Below are 17986 nucleotides of genomic sequence, written 5' to 3'. Positions count from 1 at the left end.
CCTAAGGCAACCAAATGGACCCGAATGCACACAAATAGTACGAAACGCACCAAAACGTCAGTTTAGGGTCCAATGGGGTGCATCGGGTGCGTTCGTTGCGAAAAATTCCGACGCGACTTCGTGGCACGAACTTTTGCACTAGTTCGGCCTGTTTTGCACCGAGTTTCGTAAGGCAACCAAACGGTCCCGAATGCACACAAATAGTATGAAATGCACTTTAGGGTCCAATAGGGTGGATCGGGTGCGTTCGATGCGAAAAATTCCGACGCGACTTCCTAGCGCGAACTTTTGCACTAGTTCGGCCTGTTTTGCATCGAGTTTCGTAAGGGAACCAAACAGCCCCGAATGCACCCGAATCGTACGAACGCACCAAAACGTCAGTTTAGGGTCCAATGGGGTGGATCGGGTGCATTCGTTGTGAAAAATTTCGAAGTGACTTCGTGACACGAACTTTTGCACTAGTCCGTCCCGTTTTGCACCGACTTTCGTAAGGCAACCAAACGATCCCGAATGCACCCAAATAGTACGAAACGCACCAAAATGTTAGTTTAGGGTCCAATGGGGTGGATCGGTTGCGTTCGTTGCGAAAAATTCCGACGCGACTTCGTGGCACGAACTTTTGCACTAGTTCGGACCGTTTTGCACCGGGTTTCCTAAGGCAACCAAATGGACCCGAATGCATACAAATAGTACGAAATGCACCAAAACGTCAGTTAGGGTTCCAATGGGGTGCATCGGGTGCGTTCGTTGCGAAAAATTCCGACGCGACTTCATGGCACGAACTTTTGCACTAGTTCGCCCCGTTTTGCACCGAGTTTCGTAAGGGAACCAAACTGTCCCGAATGCCCCCAAATAGTACGAACGCACCAAAACGTCAATTTAGGGTCCAATGGGGTCGATCGGGTGCGTTCGTTGTGAAAAATTCCGACGCGACTTCGTGGCACAAACTTTTGCACTAGTTCGGCCCGTTTTGCACCGAGTTTCGTAAGGCAACTAAACAGTCCCGAATGAACACAAATAGTACGAAATGCACTTTAGGGTCCAACAGGGTGGATTGGGTTCGTTCGTTGCGAAAAATTCCAACACGACTTTGTAGTGCGAACTTTTGCACTAGTTCGGCTCGTTTTGCGCCGAGTTTCGTAAGGGAACCAAACAGTCCCGAATGCACCCAAATCATACGAACGCACCAAAATGTCACTTTAGGGTCCAATGGGGTGGATCGGGTGCATTTGTTGCAAAAAATTCTGAAGCGACTTCGTGGCAAGAACTTTTGCACTAGTCCGGCCCGTTTTGCACTGACTTTCGTAAGGCAACTAAACAGTCCCGAATGAACACAAATAGTACGAAATGCACTTTAGGGTCCAATAGGGTGGATTGGGTGCGTTCGTTGCGAAAAAATCCGACACGACTTCGTAGCGCGAACTTTTGCACTAGTTCGGTCCGTTTTGCGCCGAGTTTCGTAAGGGAACCAAACAGTCCCGAATGCACCCAAATCGTACGAACGCACCAAAATGTCAGTTTAGGGTCCATGGTGTGGATCGGGTGCATTTGTTGCAAAAAGTTCTGAAGCGACTTCGTGGCAAGAACTTTGCACTAGTCCGGCCCGTTTTGCACTGACTTTCGTAAGGCAACCAAACGATCCCTAATGCACACGCACCAAAATGTTAGTTTAGGGTCCAATGGGGTGGATCGGGTGCGTTCGTTGCGAAAAATTTCAACGCGACTTCGTGGCACGAACTTTTGCACTTGTTCAGCCCATTTTGAAACGAGTTTCGTAAGGCAACCAAACGTCCCGAATGCACCCAAATAGTACAAAACCCACCAAAACGTCAGTTTAGGGTCCAACGGGGTGGATCGGGTGAGTTCGTTGCGAAAAATTCCGACGCGACTTCGTGGCATGAACTTTTGCACTAGTTCGACCCGTTTTGCACCGAGTTTCATAAGGGAACAAAACTGTCCCGAATGCACCCAAATCGTACGAACACATCAAAACGTCAGTTTAAGGTCCAATGGGGTGGATCGGGTGCGTTCGTTGCGAAAAATTCCGACGCGACTTCGTAACACGAACTTTTGCACTAGTACGGCCCATTTTGCACCGAGTTTCGTTAGGCAACCAAATGGTCCCTAATGCACCCAAATAGTACGAAATGCATAAATATTTCAGTTTGGTGTCCAATGGGGTGGATCGAGTGCATTCGTTGGAAAAAATTCCGACGCGACTTCGTGGCACGAACTTTTGCACTAGTTCGCCCCGTTTTGTACCGGGTTTGCTAAGGCAACCAAATGGTTCCGAATGCACACAAATAGTACGAAACGCACAAAAACGTTAGTTTGGGGACCAACGGGGTGCTCGGGTGCGTTCGTTGCGAAAAATTCCGACGCGACTTCGTGGCACGAACTTTTGCACTAGTTCGGCCCGTTTTGCACCGAGTTTCGTAAGGGAACCAAATGGTCCTGAATGCACCCAAATAGTACAAAACGCACCAAAACGTCAGTTTAGGGTCCAATGGGGTGGATCAAGTACGTTCGTTGCGAAAAATTTCGACACGACTTCGTGGCACGAACTTTTACACTAGTTCGGACCGTTTTGCACCGAGTTTCGTAAGGCAACCAAATGGTCCCGAATGCGCCCAAATAGTACGAAACGCAGCAAAATGTCTGTTTGGGGTCCAATGGGGTGGATCGAGTGCATTCGTTGCGAAAAATTCCGACGCGACTTCGTGGCACGAACTTTTTCACTAGTTCGGCACGTTTTGCACCGGGTTTCCTACGGCAACCAAATGGTCTCGAATGCACACAAATAGTATGAAATGCACCAAAACGTTAGTTTGGGTTCCAATGGGGTGCATCGGTTGCGTTCGTTGCGAAAAATTCCGACGCGACTTCGTGGCTCGAACTTTTGCACTAGTTCGCCCCGTTTTGCACCGAGTTTCGTAAGGGAACCAAACAGTCCCGAATGCACCCAAATCGTACGAACGCACCAAAACGTCAGTTTAGGGTCCAATGGGGTGGATCGGGTGCATTCGTTGCGAAAAATTCCGACTCGACTTCGGGGCACGAACTTTTGCACTTGTTCGTCCTGTTTTGCATCGAGTTTCATAAGGCAACCAAATGGTCCCGAATGCATCCAAATAGTACAAAACACACCAAAACAACAGTTTAGGGTCCAATGGGGTGGATCGGTTGCGTTCGTTGTGAAAAATTCCGACGCGACTTCGTGGCACGAACTTTCGCACTAGTTCGTCACGTTTTGCACCGAGTTTCGTAAGGCAACCAAATGGTCCCGAATGCACCCAAATAGTACGAAACACACCAAAATGTCTGTTTGGGGTCCAATGGGGTGGATCGAGTGCATGCGTTGCGAAAAATTCCGACGCGACTTCGTGGCACGAACTTTTGCACTAGTTCGCCCCGTTTTGCACCGGGTTTCCTAAGGCAACCAAATGGACCCGAATGCACACAAATAGTACGAAACGCACCAAAACGTAAGTTTGGGGTCCAACGGGGTGCTCGGTGCGTTCGTTGCGAAAAATTCCGACGCGACTTCGTGGCACGAACTTTTGCACTAGTTCGGCCCGTTTTGCACCGAGTTTCGTAAGGGAACCAAATGGTCCTGAATGCACCCAAATAGTACAAAAGGCACCAAAACGTCAGTTTAGGGTCCAATGGGGTGGATCGAGTACGTTCGTTGCGAAAAATTTCGACACGACTTCGTGGCACGAACTTTTACACTAGTTCGGCCCGTTTTGCACCGAGCTTCGTAAGGCAACCAAATGGTCCCGAATGCGCCCAAATAGTACGAAACGCAGCAAAATGTCTGTTTGGGGTCCAATGGGGTGGATCGAGTGCATTCGTTGCGAAAAATTCCGACGCGACTTCGTGGCACGAACTTTTTCACTAGTTCGGCACGTTTTGCACCGGGTTTCCTACGGCAAACAAATGGTCTCGAATGCACACAAATAGTATGAAATGCACCAAAACGTTAGTTTGGGTTCCAATGGGGTGCATCGGTTGCGTTCGTTGCGAAAAATTCCGACGCGACTTCGTGGCACGAACTTTTGCACTAGTTCGCCCCGTTTTGCACCGAGTTTCGTAAGGGAACCAAACAGTCCCGAATGCACCCAAATCGTACGAACGCACCAAAACGTCAGTTTAGGGTCCAATGGGGTGGATCGGGTGCATTCGTTGCGAAAAATTCTGACTCGACTTCGGGGCACGAACTTTTGCACTTGTTCGTCTTGTTTTGCATCGAGTTTCATAAGGCAACCAAATGGTCCCGAATGCATCCAAATAGTACAAAACACACCAAAACAACAGTTTAGGGTCCAATGGGGTGGATCGGTTGCGTTCGTTGTGAAAAATTCCGACGCGACTTCGTGGCACGAACTTTCGCACTAGTTCGTCACGTTTTGCACCGAGTTTCGTAAGGCAACCAAATGGTCCCGAATGCACCCAAATAGTACGAAACGCACCAAAATGTCTGTTTGGGGTCCAATGGGGTGGATCGAGTGCATTCGTTGCGAAAAATTCCGACGCGACTTCGTGGCACGAACTTTTGCACTAGTTCGGCCCGTTTTGCACCGGGTTTCCTAAGGCAACCAAATGGACCCGAATGCACACAAATAGTACGAAACGCACAAAAACTTTAGTTTAGGGTCCAATGGGGTGCATCGGGTGCGTTCGTTGCGAAAAATTCCGACGCGACTTCGTGGCACGAACTTTTGCACTAGTTCGGCCTGTTTTGCACCGAGTTTCGTAAGGTAACCAAACGGTCCCGAATGCACACAAATAGTATGAAATGCACTTTAGGGTCCAATAGGGTGGATCGGGTGCGTTCTAGGCGAAAAATTCCGACGCGACTTCCTAGCGCGAACTTTTGCACTAGTTCGGCCGTTTTGCATCGAGTTTCGTAAGGGAACCAAACAGTCCCGAATGCACCCAAATCGTACGAACGCACCAAAACGTCAGTTTAGGGTCGAATGGGGTGGATCGGGTGCATTCGTTGCGAAAAATTCCGAAGTGACTTCGTGACACGAACTTTTGCACTAGTCCGTCCCATTTTGCACCGACTTTCATAAGGCAACCAAACGATCCCGAATGCACCCAAATAGTACGAAACGCACCAAAATGTTAGTTTAGGGTCCAATGGGGTGGATCGGTTGCGTTCATTGCGAAAAATTCCGACGCGACTTCGTGGCACGAACTTTTGCACTAGTTCGGCCCGTTTTGCACCGGGTTTCCTAAGGCAACCAAATGGACCCGAATGCATACAAATAGTACGAAATGCACCAAAACGTCAGTTAGGGTTCCAATGGGGTGCATCGGGTGCGTTCGTTGCGAAAAATTCCGATGCGACTTCATGGCACGAACTTTTGCACTATTTCGCCCCGTTTTGCACCGAGTTTCGTAAGGGAACCAAACTGTCCCGAATGCACCCAAATAGTACGAACGCACCAAAACGTCAGTTTAGGGTCCAATGGGGTGGATCGGGTGCGTTCGTTGCGAAAAATTCCGACGCGACTTCGTGGCACAAACTTTTGCACTAGTTCGGCCTGTTTTGCACCGAGTTTCGTAAGGCAACTAAACAGTCCCGAATGAACACAAATAGTACGAAATGCACTTTAGGGTCCAATAGGGTGGATTGGGTGCGTTCGTTGCGAAAAATTCCGACACGACTTCGTAGCGCGAACTTTTGCACTAGTTCGGCCCGTTTTGCGCCGAGTTTCGTAAGGGAACCAAACAGTCCCGAATGCACCCAAATCGTACGAACGCACCAAAATGTCAGTTTAGGGTCCAATGGGGTGGATCGGGTGCATTTGTTGCGAAAAATTCTGAAGCGACTTCGTGGCACGAACTTTTGCACTAGTCCGGCCTGTTTTGCACTCACTTTCGTAAGGCAACCAAACAATCCCTAATGCACACGCACCAAAACGTTAGTTTAGGGTCCAATGGGGTGGATCGGGTGCGTTCGTTGCGAAAAATTTCGACGCGACTTCGTGGCACGAACTTTTGCACTTGTTGAGCCCATTTTGAAACGAGTTTCGTAAGGCAACCAAACGTCCCGAATGCACCCAAATAGTACAAAACCCACCAAAACGTCAGTTTAGGGTCCAACGGGGTGGCTCGGGTGCGTTCGTTGCGAAAAATTCCGACGCGACTTCGTGGCATGAACTTTTGCAATAGTTCGACCCGTTTTGCACCGAGTTTCATAAGGGAACAAAACTGTCCCGAATGCACCCAAATCGTACGAACACATCAAAACGTCAGTTTAGGGTCCAATGGGGTGGATCGGGTGCGTTCGTTGCGAAAAATTCCGACGCAACTTCGTGGCACAAACTTTTGCACTAGTTCGCCCTGTTTTGCACCGAGTTTCGTAAGGCAACTAAACAGTCCCGAATGAACACAAATAGTACGAAATGCACAAATATTTCAGTTTGGGGGTCCAATGGGGTGGATCGAGTGCATTTGTTGCGAAAAATTCCGACGCGACTTCGTGGCACGAACTTTTGCACTAGTTCGCCCCGTTTTGTACCGGGTTTCCTAAGGCAACCAAATGGTCCCGAATGCACACAAATAGTACGAAACGCACCAAAACGTAAGTTTGGGGTCCAACGGGGTGCTCGGTGCGTTCGTTGCGAAAAATTCCGACGCGACTTCGTGGCACGAACTTTTGCACTAGTTCGGCCCGTTTTGCACCGAGTTTCGTAAGGGAACCAAATGGTCCTGAATGCACCCAAATAGTACAAAAGGCACCAAAACGTCAGTTTAGGGTCCAATGGGGTGGATCGAGTACGTTCGTTGCGAAAAATTTCGACACGACTTCGTGGCACGAACTTTTACACTAGTTCGGCCCGTTTTGCTCCGAGTTTCGTAAGGCAACCAAATGGTCCCGAATGCGCCCAAATAGAACGAAACGCAGCAAAATGTCTGTTTGGGGTCCAATGGGGTGAATCGAGTGCATTCGTTGCGAAAAATTCCGACGCGACTTCGTGGCACGAACTTTTTCACTAGTTCGGCACGTTTTGCACCGGGTTTCCTACGGCAAACAAATGGTCTCGAATGCACACAAATAGTATGTAATGCACCAAAACATTAGTTTGGGTTCCAATGGGGTGCATCGGTTGCGTTCGTTGCGAAAAATTCCGACGCGACTTCGTGGCACGAACTTTTGCACTAGTTCGCCCCGTTTTGCACCGAGTTTCGTAAGGGAACCAAACAGTCCCGAATGCACCCAAATCGTACGAACGCACCAAAACGTCAGTTTAGGGTCCAATGGGGTGGATCGGGTGCATTCGTTGCGAAAAATTCCGACTCGACTTCGGGGCACGAACTTTTGCACTAGTTCGGCCCGTTTTGCACCGAGTTTCATAAGGCAACCAAATGGTCCCGAATGCATCCAAATAGTACAAAACACACCAAAACAACAGTTTAGGGTCCAATGGGGTGGATCGGTTGCGTTCGTTGTGAAAAATTCCGACGCGACTTCGTGGCACGAACTTTCGCACTAGTTCGTCATGTTTTGCACCGAGTTTCGTAAGGCAACCAAATGGTCCCGAATGCACCCAAATAGTACGAAACGCACCAAAATGTCTGTTTGGGGTCCAATGGGGTGGACCGAGTGCATTCGTTGCGAAAAATTCCGACGCGACTTCGTGGCACGAACTTTTGCACTAGTTCGGCCCGTTTTGCACCGGGTTTCCTAAGGCAACCAAATGGACCCGAATGCACACAAATAGTACGAAACGCACAAAAACTTTAGTTTAGGGTCCAATGGGGTGCATCGGGTGCGTTCGTTGCGAAAAATTCCGACGCGACTTCGTGGCACGAACTTTTGCACTAGTTCGGCCTGTTTTGCACCGAGTTTCGTAAGGTAACCAAACGGTCCCGAATGCACACAAATAGTATGAAATGCACTTTAGGGTCCAATAGAGTGGATCGGGTGCGTTCTAGGCGAAAAATTCCGACGCGACTTCCTAGCGCGAACTTTTGCACTAGTTCAGCCGTTTTGCATCGAGTTTCGTAAGGGAACCAAACAGTCCCGAATGCACCCAAATCGTACGAACGCACCAAAACGTCAGTTTAGGGTCGAATGGGGTGGATCGGGTGCATTCGTTGCGAAAAATTCCGAAGTGATTTCGTGACACGAACTTTTGCACTAGTCCGTCCCATTTTGCACCGACTTTCATAAGGCAACCAAACGATCCCGAATGCACCCAAATAGTACGAAACGCACCAAAATGTTAGTTTAGGGTCCAATGGGGTGGATCGGTTGCGTTCATTGCGAAAAATTCCGACGCGACTTCGTGGCACGAACTTTTGCACTAGTTCGGCCCGTTTTGCACCGGGTTTCCTAAGGCAACCAAATGGACCCGAATGCATTCAAATAGTACGAAATGCACCAAAACATCAGTTAGGGTTCCAATGGGGTGCATCGGGTGCGTTCGTTGCGAAAAATTCCGATGCGACTTCATGGCACGAACTTTTGCACTATTTCGCCCCGTTTTGCACCGAGTTTCGTAAGGGAACCAAACTGTCCCGAATGCACCCAAATAGTACGAACGCACCAAAACGTCAGTTTAGGGTCCAATGGGGTGGATCGGGTGCGTTCGTTGCGAAAAATTCCGACGCGACTTCGTGGCACAAACTTTTGCACTAGTTCGGCCTGTTTTGCACCGAGTTTCGTAAGGCAACTAAACAGTCCCGAATGAACACAAATAGTACGAAATGCACTTTAGGGTCCAATAGGGTGGATTGGGTGCGTTCGTTGCGAAAAATTCCGACACGACTTCGTAGCGCGAACTTTTGCACTAGTTCGGCCCGTTTTGCGCCGAGTTTCGTAAGGGAACCAAACAGTCCCGAATGCACCCAAATCGTACGAACGCACCAAAATGTCAGTTTAGGGTCCAATGGGGTGGATCGGGTGCATTTGTTGCGAAAAATTCTGAAGCGACTTCGTGGCACGAACTTTTGCACTAGTCCGGCCTGTTTTGCACTCACTTTCGTAAGGCAACCAAACAATCCCTAATGCACACGCACCAAAACGTTAGTTTAGGGTCCAATGGGGTGGATCGGGTGCGTTCGTTGCGAAAAATTTCGACGCGACTTCGTGGCACGAACTTTTGCACTTGTTGAGCCCATTTTGAAACGAGTTTCGTAAGGCAACCAAACGTCCCGAATGCACCCAAATAGTACAAAACCCACCAAAACGTCAGTTTAGGGTCCAACGGGGTGGATCGGGTGCGTTCGTTGCGAAAAATTCCGACGCGACTTCGTGGCATGAACTTTTGCAATAGTTCGACCCGTTTTGCACCGAGTTTCATAAGGGAACAAAACTGTCCCGAATGCACCCAAATCGTACGAACACATCAAAACGTCAGTTTAGGGTCCAATGGGGTGGATCGGGTGCGTTCGTTGCGAAAAATTCCGACGCAACTTCGTAACACGAACTTTTGCACTAGTTCCGCCCATTTTGCACTGAGTTTCATTAGGCAACCAAATGGTCCCGAATGCACCCAAATAGTACGAAATGCACAAATATTTCAGTTTGGGGGTCCAATGGGGTGGATCGAGTGCATTTGTTGCGAAAAATTCCGACGCGACTTCGTGGCACGAACTTTTGCACTAGTTCGCCCCGTTTTGTACCGGGTTTCCTAAGGCAACCAAATGGTCCCGAATGCACACAAATAGTACAAAACGCACCAAAACGTAAGTTTGGGGTCCAACGGGGTGCTCGGTGCGTTCGTTGCGAAAAATTCCGACGCGACTTCGTGGCACGAACTTTTGCACTAGTTCGGCCCGTTTTGCACCGAGTTTCGTAAGGGAACCAAATGGTCCTGAATGCACCCAAATAGTACAAAAGGCACCAAAACGTCAGTTTAGGGTCCAATGGGGTGGATCGAGTACGTTCGTTGCGAAAAATTTCGACACGACTTCGTGGCACGAACTTTTACACTAGTTCGGCCCGTTTTGCACCGAGTTTCGTAAGGCAACCAAATGGTCCCGAATGCGCCCAAATAGTACGAAACGCAGCAAAATGTCTGTTTGGGGTCCAATGGGGTGAATCGAGTGCATTCGTTGCGAAAAATTCCGACGCGACTTCGTGGCACGAACTTTTTCACTAGTTCGGCACGTTTTGCACCGGGTTTCCTACGGCAAACAAATGGTCTCGAATGCACACAAATAGTATGTAATGCACCAAAACATTAGTTTGGGTTCCAATGGGGTGCATCGGTTGCGTTCGTTGCGAAAAAATTCCGACGCGACTTCGTGGCACGAACTTTTGCACTAGTTCGCCCCGTTTTGCACCGAGTTTCGTAAGGGAACCAAACAGTCCCGAATGCACCCAAATCGTACGAACGCACCAAAACGTCAGTTTAGGGTCCAATGGGGTGGATCGGGTGCATTCGTTGCGAAAAATTCCGACTCGACTTCGGGGCACGAACTTTTGCACTAGTTCGGCCCGTTTTGCACCGAGTTTCATAAGGCAACCAAATGGTCCCGAATGCATCCAAATAGTACAAAACACACCAAAACAACAGTTTAGGGTCCAATGGGGTGGATCGGTTGCGTTCGTTGCGAAAAATTCCGACGCGACTTCGTGGCACGAACTTTTGCACTAGTTCGGCCCGTTTTGCACCGGGTTTCCTAAGGCAACCAAATGGACCCGAATGCACACAAATAGTACGAAACGCACAAAAACTTTAGTTTAGGGTCCAATGGGGTGCATCGGGTGCGTTCGTTGCGAAAAATTCCGACGCGACTTCGTGGCACGAACTTTTGCACTAGTTCGGCCTGTTTTGCACCGAGTTTCGTAAGGTAACCAAACGGTCCCGAATGCACACAAATAGTATGAAATGCACTTTAGGGTCCAATAGGGTGGATCGGGTGCGTTCTAGGCGAAAAATTCCGACGCGACTTCCTAGCGCGAACTTTTGCACTAGTTCGGCCGTTTTGCATCGAGTTTCGTAAGGGAACCAAACAGTCCCGAATGCACCCAAATCGTACGAACGCACCAAAACGTCAGTTTAGGGTCGAATGGGGTGGATCGGGTGCATTCGTTGCGAAAAATTCCGAAGTGACTTCGTGACACGAACTTTTGCACTAGTCCGTCCCATTTTGCACCGACTTTCATAAGGCAACCAAACGATCCCGAATGCACCCAAATAGTACGAAACGCACCAAAATGTTAGTTTAGGGTCCAATGGGGTGGATCGGTTGCGTTCATTGCGAAAAATTCCGACGCGACTTCGTGGCACGAACTTTTGCACTAGTTCGGCCCGTTTTGCACCGGGTTTCCTAAGGCAACCAAATGGACCCGAATGCATACAAATAGTACGAAATGCACCAAAACGTCAGTTAGGGTTCCAATGGGGTGCATCGGGTGCGTTCGTTGCGAAAAATTCCGATGCGACTTCATGGCACGAACTTTTGCACTATTTCGCCCCGTTTTGCACCGAGTTTCGTAAGGGAACCAAACTGTCCCGAATGCACCCAAATAGTACGAACGCACCAAAACGTCAGTTTAGGGTCCAATGGGGTGGATCGGGTGCGTTCGTTGCGAAAAATTCCGACGCGACTTCGTGGCACAAACTTTTGCACTAGTTCGGCCTGTTTTGCACCGAGTTTCGTAAGGCAACTAAACAGTCCCGAATGAACACAAATAGTACGAAATGCACTTTAGGGTCCAATAGGGTGGATTGGGTGCGTTCGTTGCGAAAAATTCCGACACGACTTCGTAGCGCGAACTTTTGCACTAGTTCGGCCCGTTTTGCGCCGAGTTTCGTAAGGGAACCAAACAGTCCCGAATGCACCCAAATCGTACGAACGCACCAAAATGTCAGTTTAGGGTCCAATGGGGTGGATCGGGTGCATTTGTTGCGAAAAAATTCTGAAGCGACTTCGTGGCACGAACTTTTGCACTAGTCCGGCCTGTTTTGCACTCACTTTCGTAAGGCAACCAAACAATCCCTAATGCACACGCACCAAAACGTTAGTTTAGGGTCCAATGGGGTGGATCGGGTGCGTTCGTTGCGAAAAATTTCGACGCGACTTCGTGGCACGAACTTTTGCACTTGTTGAGCCCATTTTGAAACGAGTTTCGTAAGGCAACCAAACGTCCCGAATGCACCCAAATAGTACAAAACCCACCAAAACGTTAGTTTGGGTTCCAATGGGGTGCATCGGTTGCGTTCGTTGCGAAAAATTCCGACGCGACTTCGTGGCACGAACTTTTGCACTAGTTCGCCCCGTTTTGCACCGAGTTTCGTAAGGGAACCAAACAGTCCCGAATGCACCCAAATCGTACGAACGCACCAAAACGTCAGTTTAGGGTCCAATGGGGTGGATCGGGTGCATTCGTTGCGAAAAATTCCGACTCGACTTCGGGGCACGAACGTTTGCACTTGTTCGTCCTGTTTTGCATCGAGTTTCATAAGGCAACCAAATGGTCCCGAATGCATCCAAATAGTACAAAACACTACAAAACAATAGTTTAGGGTCCAATGGGGTGGATCGGTTGCGTTTGTTGTGAAAAATTCCGACGCGACTTCGTGGCACGAACTTTCGCACCAGTTCGTCACGTTTTGCACCGAGTTTCGTAAGGCAACCAAATGGTCCCGAATGCACCCAAATAGTACGAAAGGCACCAAAATGTCTGTTTGGGGTCAAATGGGGTGGATCGAGTGCATTCGTTGCGAAAAATTCCGACGCGACTTCGTGGCACGAACTTTTGCACTAGTTCGGCCCGTTTTGCACCGGTTTCCTAAGGCAACCAAAAGGACCCGAATGCACACAAATAGTACGAAAAGCACCAAAACTTTAGTTTAGGGTCCAATGGGGTGCATCGGGTGCGTTCGTTGCGAAAAATTCCGACGCGACTTCGTGGCACGAACTTTTGCACTAGTTCGGCCTGTTTTGCACCGAGTTTCGTAAGGTAACCAAACGGTCCCGAATGCACACAAATAGTATGAAATGCACTTTAGGGTCCAATAGGGTGGATCGGGTGCGTTCGAGGCGAAAAATTCCGACGCGACTTCCTAGCGCGAACTTTTGCACTAGTTCGGCCCGTTTTGCATCGAGTTTCGTCAGGGAACCAAACAGTCCCGAATGCACCCAAATCGTACAAACGCACCAAAACGTCAGTTTAGGGTCCAATGGGGTGGATCGGGTGCATTCGTTGCGAAAAATTCCGAAGTGACTTCTTGACACGAACTTTTGCACTAGTCCGTCCCATTTTGCACCGACTTTCATAAGGCAACCAAACGATCCCGAATGCACCCAAATAGTACGAAACGCACCAAAATGTTACTTTAGGGTCCAATGGGGTGGATCGGTTGCGTTCATTGCGAAAAATTCCGACGCGACTTCGTGGCACGAACTTTTGCACTAGTTCGGCCCGTTTTGCACCGGGTTTCCTAAGGCAACCAAGTGGACCCGAATGCATACAAATAGTACGAAATGCACCAAAACGTCAGTTAGGGTTCCAATGGGGTGCATCGGGTGCGTTCGTTGCGAAAAATTCCGATGCGACTTCATGGCACGAACTTTTGCACTATTTCGTCCCGTTTTGCACCGAGTTTCATAAGGGAACCAAACTGTCCCGAATGCACCCAAATAGTACAAACGCACCAAAACGTCAGTTTAGGGTCCAATGGGGTGGATCGGGTGCGTTCGTTGCGAAAAATTCTGAAGCGACTTCGTGGCACGAACTTTTGCACTAGTCCGGCCTGTTTTGCACCGAGTTTCGTAAGGCAACCAAACGATCCCTAATGCACACGCACCAAAACGTTAGTTTAGGGTCAAATGGGGTGGATCGGGTGCGTTCGTTGCGAAAAATTTCGACGCGACTTCGTGGCACAAACTTTTGCACTTGTTGAGCCCATTTTGAAACGAGTTTCGTAAGGCAACCAAACGTCCCGAATGCACCCAAATAGTACAAAACCCACCAAAACGTCAGTTTAGGGTCCAACGGGGTGGATCGGGTGCGTTCGTTGCGAAAAATTCCGATGCGACTTCGTGGCATGAACTTTTGCACTAGTTCGACCCGTTTTGCACTGAGTTTCATAAGGGAACAAAACTGTCCCGAGTGCACCCAAATCGTACGAACACATCAAAACGTCAGTTTAGGGTCCAATGGGGTGGATCGGGTGCGTCCGTTGCGAAAAATTCCGACGCGACTTCGTAACACGAACTTTTGCACTAGTTCGGCCCATTTTGCACTGAGTTTCATTAGGCAACCAAATGGTCCCGAATGCACCCAAATAGTACGAAATGCACAAATATTTCAGTTTGGGGTCCAATGGGGTGGATCGAGTGCATTCGTTGCGAAAAATTCCGACGCGACTTCGTGGCACGAACTTTTGCACTAGTTCGCCCCGTTTTTGTACCGGGTTTCCTAAGGCAACCAAATGGTCCCGAATGCACAAAAATAGTACGAAACGCACCAAAACTTAAGTTTGGGGTCCAACGGGGTGCTCGGGTGCGTTCGTTGCGAAAAATTCCGACGCGACTTCGTGGCACGAACTTTTACACTAGTTCGGCCCGTTTTGCACCGAGTTTCGTAAGGCAACCAAATGGTCCTGATTGCGCCCAAATAGTACGAAACGCACCAAAATGTCTGTTTGGGGTCCAATGGGGTGGATCGAGTGCATTCGTTGCGAAAAATTCCGACGCGACTTCGTGGCACGAACTTTTTCACTAGTTCGGCACGTTTTGGACCGGGTTTCATACGGCAACCAAATGGTCTCGAATGCACACAAATAGTATGAAATGCACCAAAACATCAGTTTGGGTTCCAATGGGGTGCATCGGGTGCGTTCGTTGCGAAAAATTCCGACGCGACTTCGTGGCACGAACTTTTGCACTTGTTCGCCCCGTTTTGCACCGAGTTTCGTAAGGGAACCAAACAGTCCCGAATGCACCCAAACCGTACGAACGCACCAAAACGTCAGTTTAGGGTCCAATGGGGTGGATCGGTTGCGTTCGTTGCGAAAAATTCTGATGCGACTTCGGGGCACGAACTTTTGCACTTGTTCGTGTTGTTTTGCATCGAGTTTCATAAGGCAACCAAATGGTCCCGAATGCATCCAAATAGTACAAAACACACCAAAACAACAGTTTAGGATCCAATGGGGTGGATCGGTTGTGTTCATTGTGAAAAATTCCGACGCGACTTCGTGGCACGAACTTTCGCACTAGTTCGGCACGTTTTGCACCGAGTTTCTTAAGGCAACCAAATGGTCCCGAATGCACCCAAATAGTACGAAATGCACCAAAATGTCTGTTTGGGGTCCAATGGGGTGGATCGAGTGCATTCGTTGCGAAAAATTCCGACGCGACTTCGTGGCACGAACTTTTGCACTAGTTCGGCCCGTTTTGCACCGGGTTTCCTATGGCTACCAAATGGTCCCGAATGCATACAAATAGTACGAAATGCACCAAAACATCAGTTTGGGATCCAATGGGGTGCGTCGGGTGCGTTCGTTGTGAAAAATTCCGACGCGACTTCATGGCACGAACTTTTGCACTAGTTCGCCCCGTTTTGCACCGAGTTTCGTAAGGGAACCAAACAGTCCCGAATGCACCCAAATCGTACGAACGCACCAAAACTTCAGTTTAGGGTCCAATGGGGTGGATCAGGTGGGTTCGTTGCGAAAAATTCTGACGGGACTTCGTGGCACGAACTTTTGCACTAGTTCGGCCCGTTTTGCACCGAGTTTCGTAAGGCAATCAAATGGCCCCGAATGCACCCAGATAGTACGAAATGCACTTTAGGATCCAATAGGGTGGATCGGGTGCGTTCGTTACGAAAAATTCCGATGCGACTTCGTGGCACAAACTTTTGAACTAGTTCGTCCCGTTTTGCACCGAGTTTCGTAAGGCAACCATACGGTCCCGAATGAACCCAAATAGTACGAAATGCTCTTTAGGGTCCAATAGGGTGGATTGGGTGCGTTCGTTGCGAAAAATTCCGACGCGACTTCGTAGCGCTAACTTTTGCACTAGTTTGGCCCATTTTGCGCCGAGTTTCGTAAGGGAACCAAACAGTCCCGAATGCACCCAAATCGTACGAACGCACCAAAACGTCAGTTTAGGGTCCAATGGGGTGGATCGGGTGCATTCGTTGCGAAAAATTCCGAAGTGACTTCGTGGCACGAACTTTTGCACTTGTTTAGCCCATTTTGCACCGAGTTTCGTAAGGCAACCAAACGTCCCGAATGGACCCAAATAGTATGAAACGCACCAAAACGTCAGTTTAGGGTCCAATGGGGTGCATCGGGTGCGTTCGTTGCGAAAAAATCCGACGCGACTTCGTGGCACGAACTTTTGCACTAGTTCGGCCCGTTTTGCATCGAGTTTCGTAAGGGAACCAAACAGTCCCGAATGCACCCAAATCGTACGAACGCACCAAAACGTCAGTTTAGGGTCCAATGGGGTGGATCGGGTGCATTCGTTGCGAAAAATTCCGAAGTGACTTCTTGACACGAACTTTTGCACTAGTCCGTCCCATTTTGCACCGACTTTCATAGGGCAACCAAACGATCCCGAATGCACCCAAATAGTACGAAACGCACCAAAATGTTACTTTAGGGTCCAATGGGGTGGATCGGTTGCGTTCATTGCGAAAAATTCCGACGCGACTTCGTGGCACGAACTTTTGCACTAGTTCGGCCCGTTTTGCACCGGGTTTCCTAAGGCAACCAAATGGACCCGAATGCATACAAATAGTACGAAATGCACCAAAACGTCAGTTAGGGTTCCAATGGGGTGCATCGGGTGCGTTCGTTGCGAAAAATTCCGATGCGACTTCATGGCACGAACTTTTGCACTATTTCGCCCCGTTTTGCACCGAGTTTCATAAGGGAACCAAACTGTCCCGAATGCACCCAAATAGTACAAACGCACCAAAACGTCAGTTTAGGGTCCAATGGGGTGGATCGGGTGCGTTCGTTGCGAAAAATTCCGAAGCGACTTCGGTGGCACAAACTTTTGCACTAGTTCGGCCCGTTTTGCACCGAGTTTCGTAAGGCAACTAAACAGTCCCGAATGAACACAAATAGTACGAAATGCACTTTAGGGTCCAATAGGGTGGATTGGGTGCGTTCGTTGCGAAAAATTCCGACACGACTTCGTAGCGCGAACTTTTGCACTAGTTCGGCCCGTTTTGCGCCGAGTTTCGTAAGGGAACCAAACAGTCCCGAATGCACCCAAATCGTACGAACGGACCAAAATGTCAGTTTAGGGTCCAATGGGGTGGATCGGGTGCATTTGTTGCGAAAAATTCTGAAGCGACTTCGTGGCACGAACTTTTGCACTAGTCCGGCCTGTTTTGCACTGACTTTCGTAAGGCAACCAAACGATCCCTAATGCACACGCACCAAAACGTTAGTTTAGGGTCAAATGGGGTGGATCGGGTGCGTTCGTTGCGAAAAATTTCGACGCGACTTCGTGGCACAAACTTTTGCACTTGTTGAGCCCATTTTGAAACGAGTTTCGTAAGGCAACCAAACGTCCCGAATGCACCCAAATAGTACAAAACCCACCAAAACGTCAGTTTAGGGTCCAACGGGGTGGATCGGGTGCGTTCGTTGTGAAAAATTCCGACGCGACTTCGTGGCATGAACTTTTGCACTAGTTCGACCCGTTTTGCACTGAGTTTCATAAGGGAACAAAACTATCCCGAGTGCACCCAAATCGTACGAACACATCAAAACGTCAGTTTAGGGTCCAATGGGGTGGATCGGGTGCGTCCGTTGCGAAAAATTCCGACGCGACTTCATAACACGAACTTTTGCACTAGTTCGGCCCATTTTGCACTGAGTTTCATTAGGCAACCAAATGGTCCCGAATGCACCCAAATAGTACGAAATGCACAAATATTTCAGTTTGGGGTCCAATGGGGTGGATCGAGTGCATTCGTTGCGAAAAATTCCGACGCGACTTCGTGGCACGAACTTTTGCACTAGTTCGCCCCGTTTTGTACCGGGTT

The sequence above is a fragment of the Panicum virgatum genome, chromosome 2K, assembly GCF_016808335.1.
Source record: "Panicum virgatum strain AP13 chromosome 2K, P.virgatum_v5, whole genome shotgun sequence".
Taxonomy (NCBI): Eukaryota; Viridiplantae; Streptophyta; class Magnoliopsida; order Poales; family Poaceae; genus Panicum; species Panicum virgatum.
Note: the sequence above shows the minus strand (reverse complement) of the source record.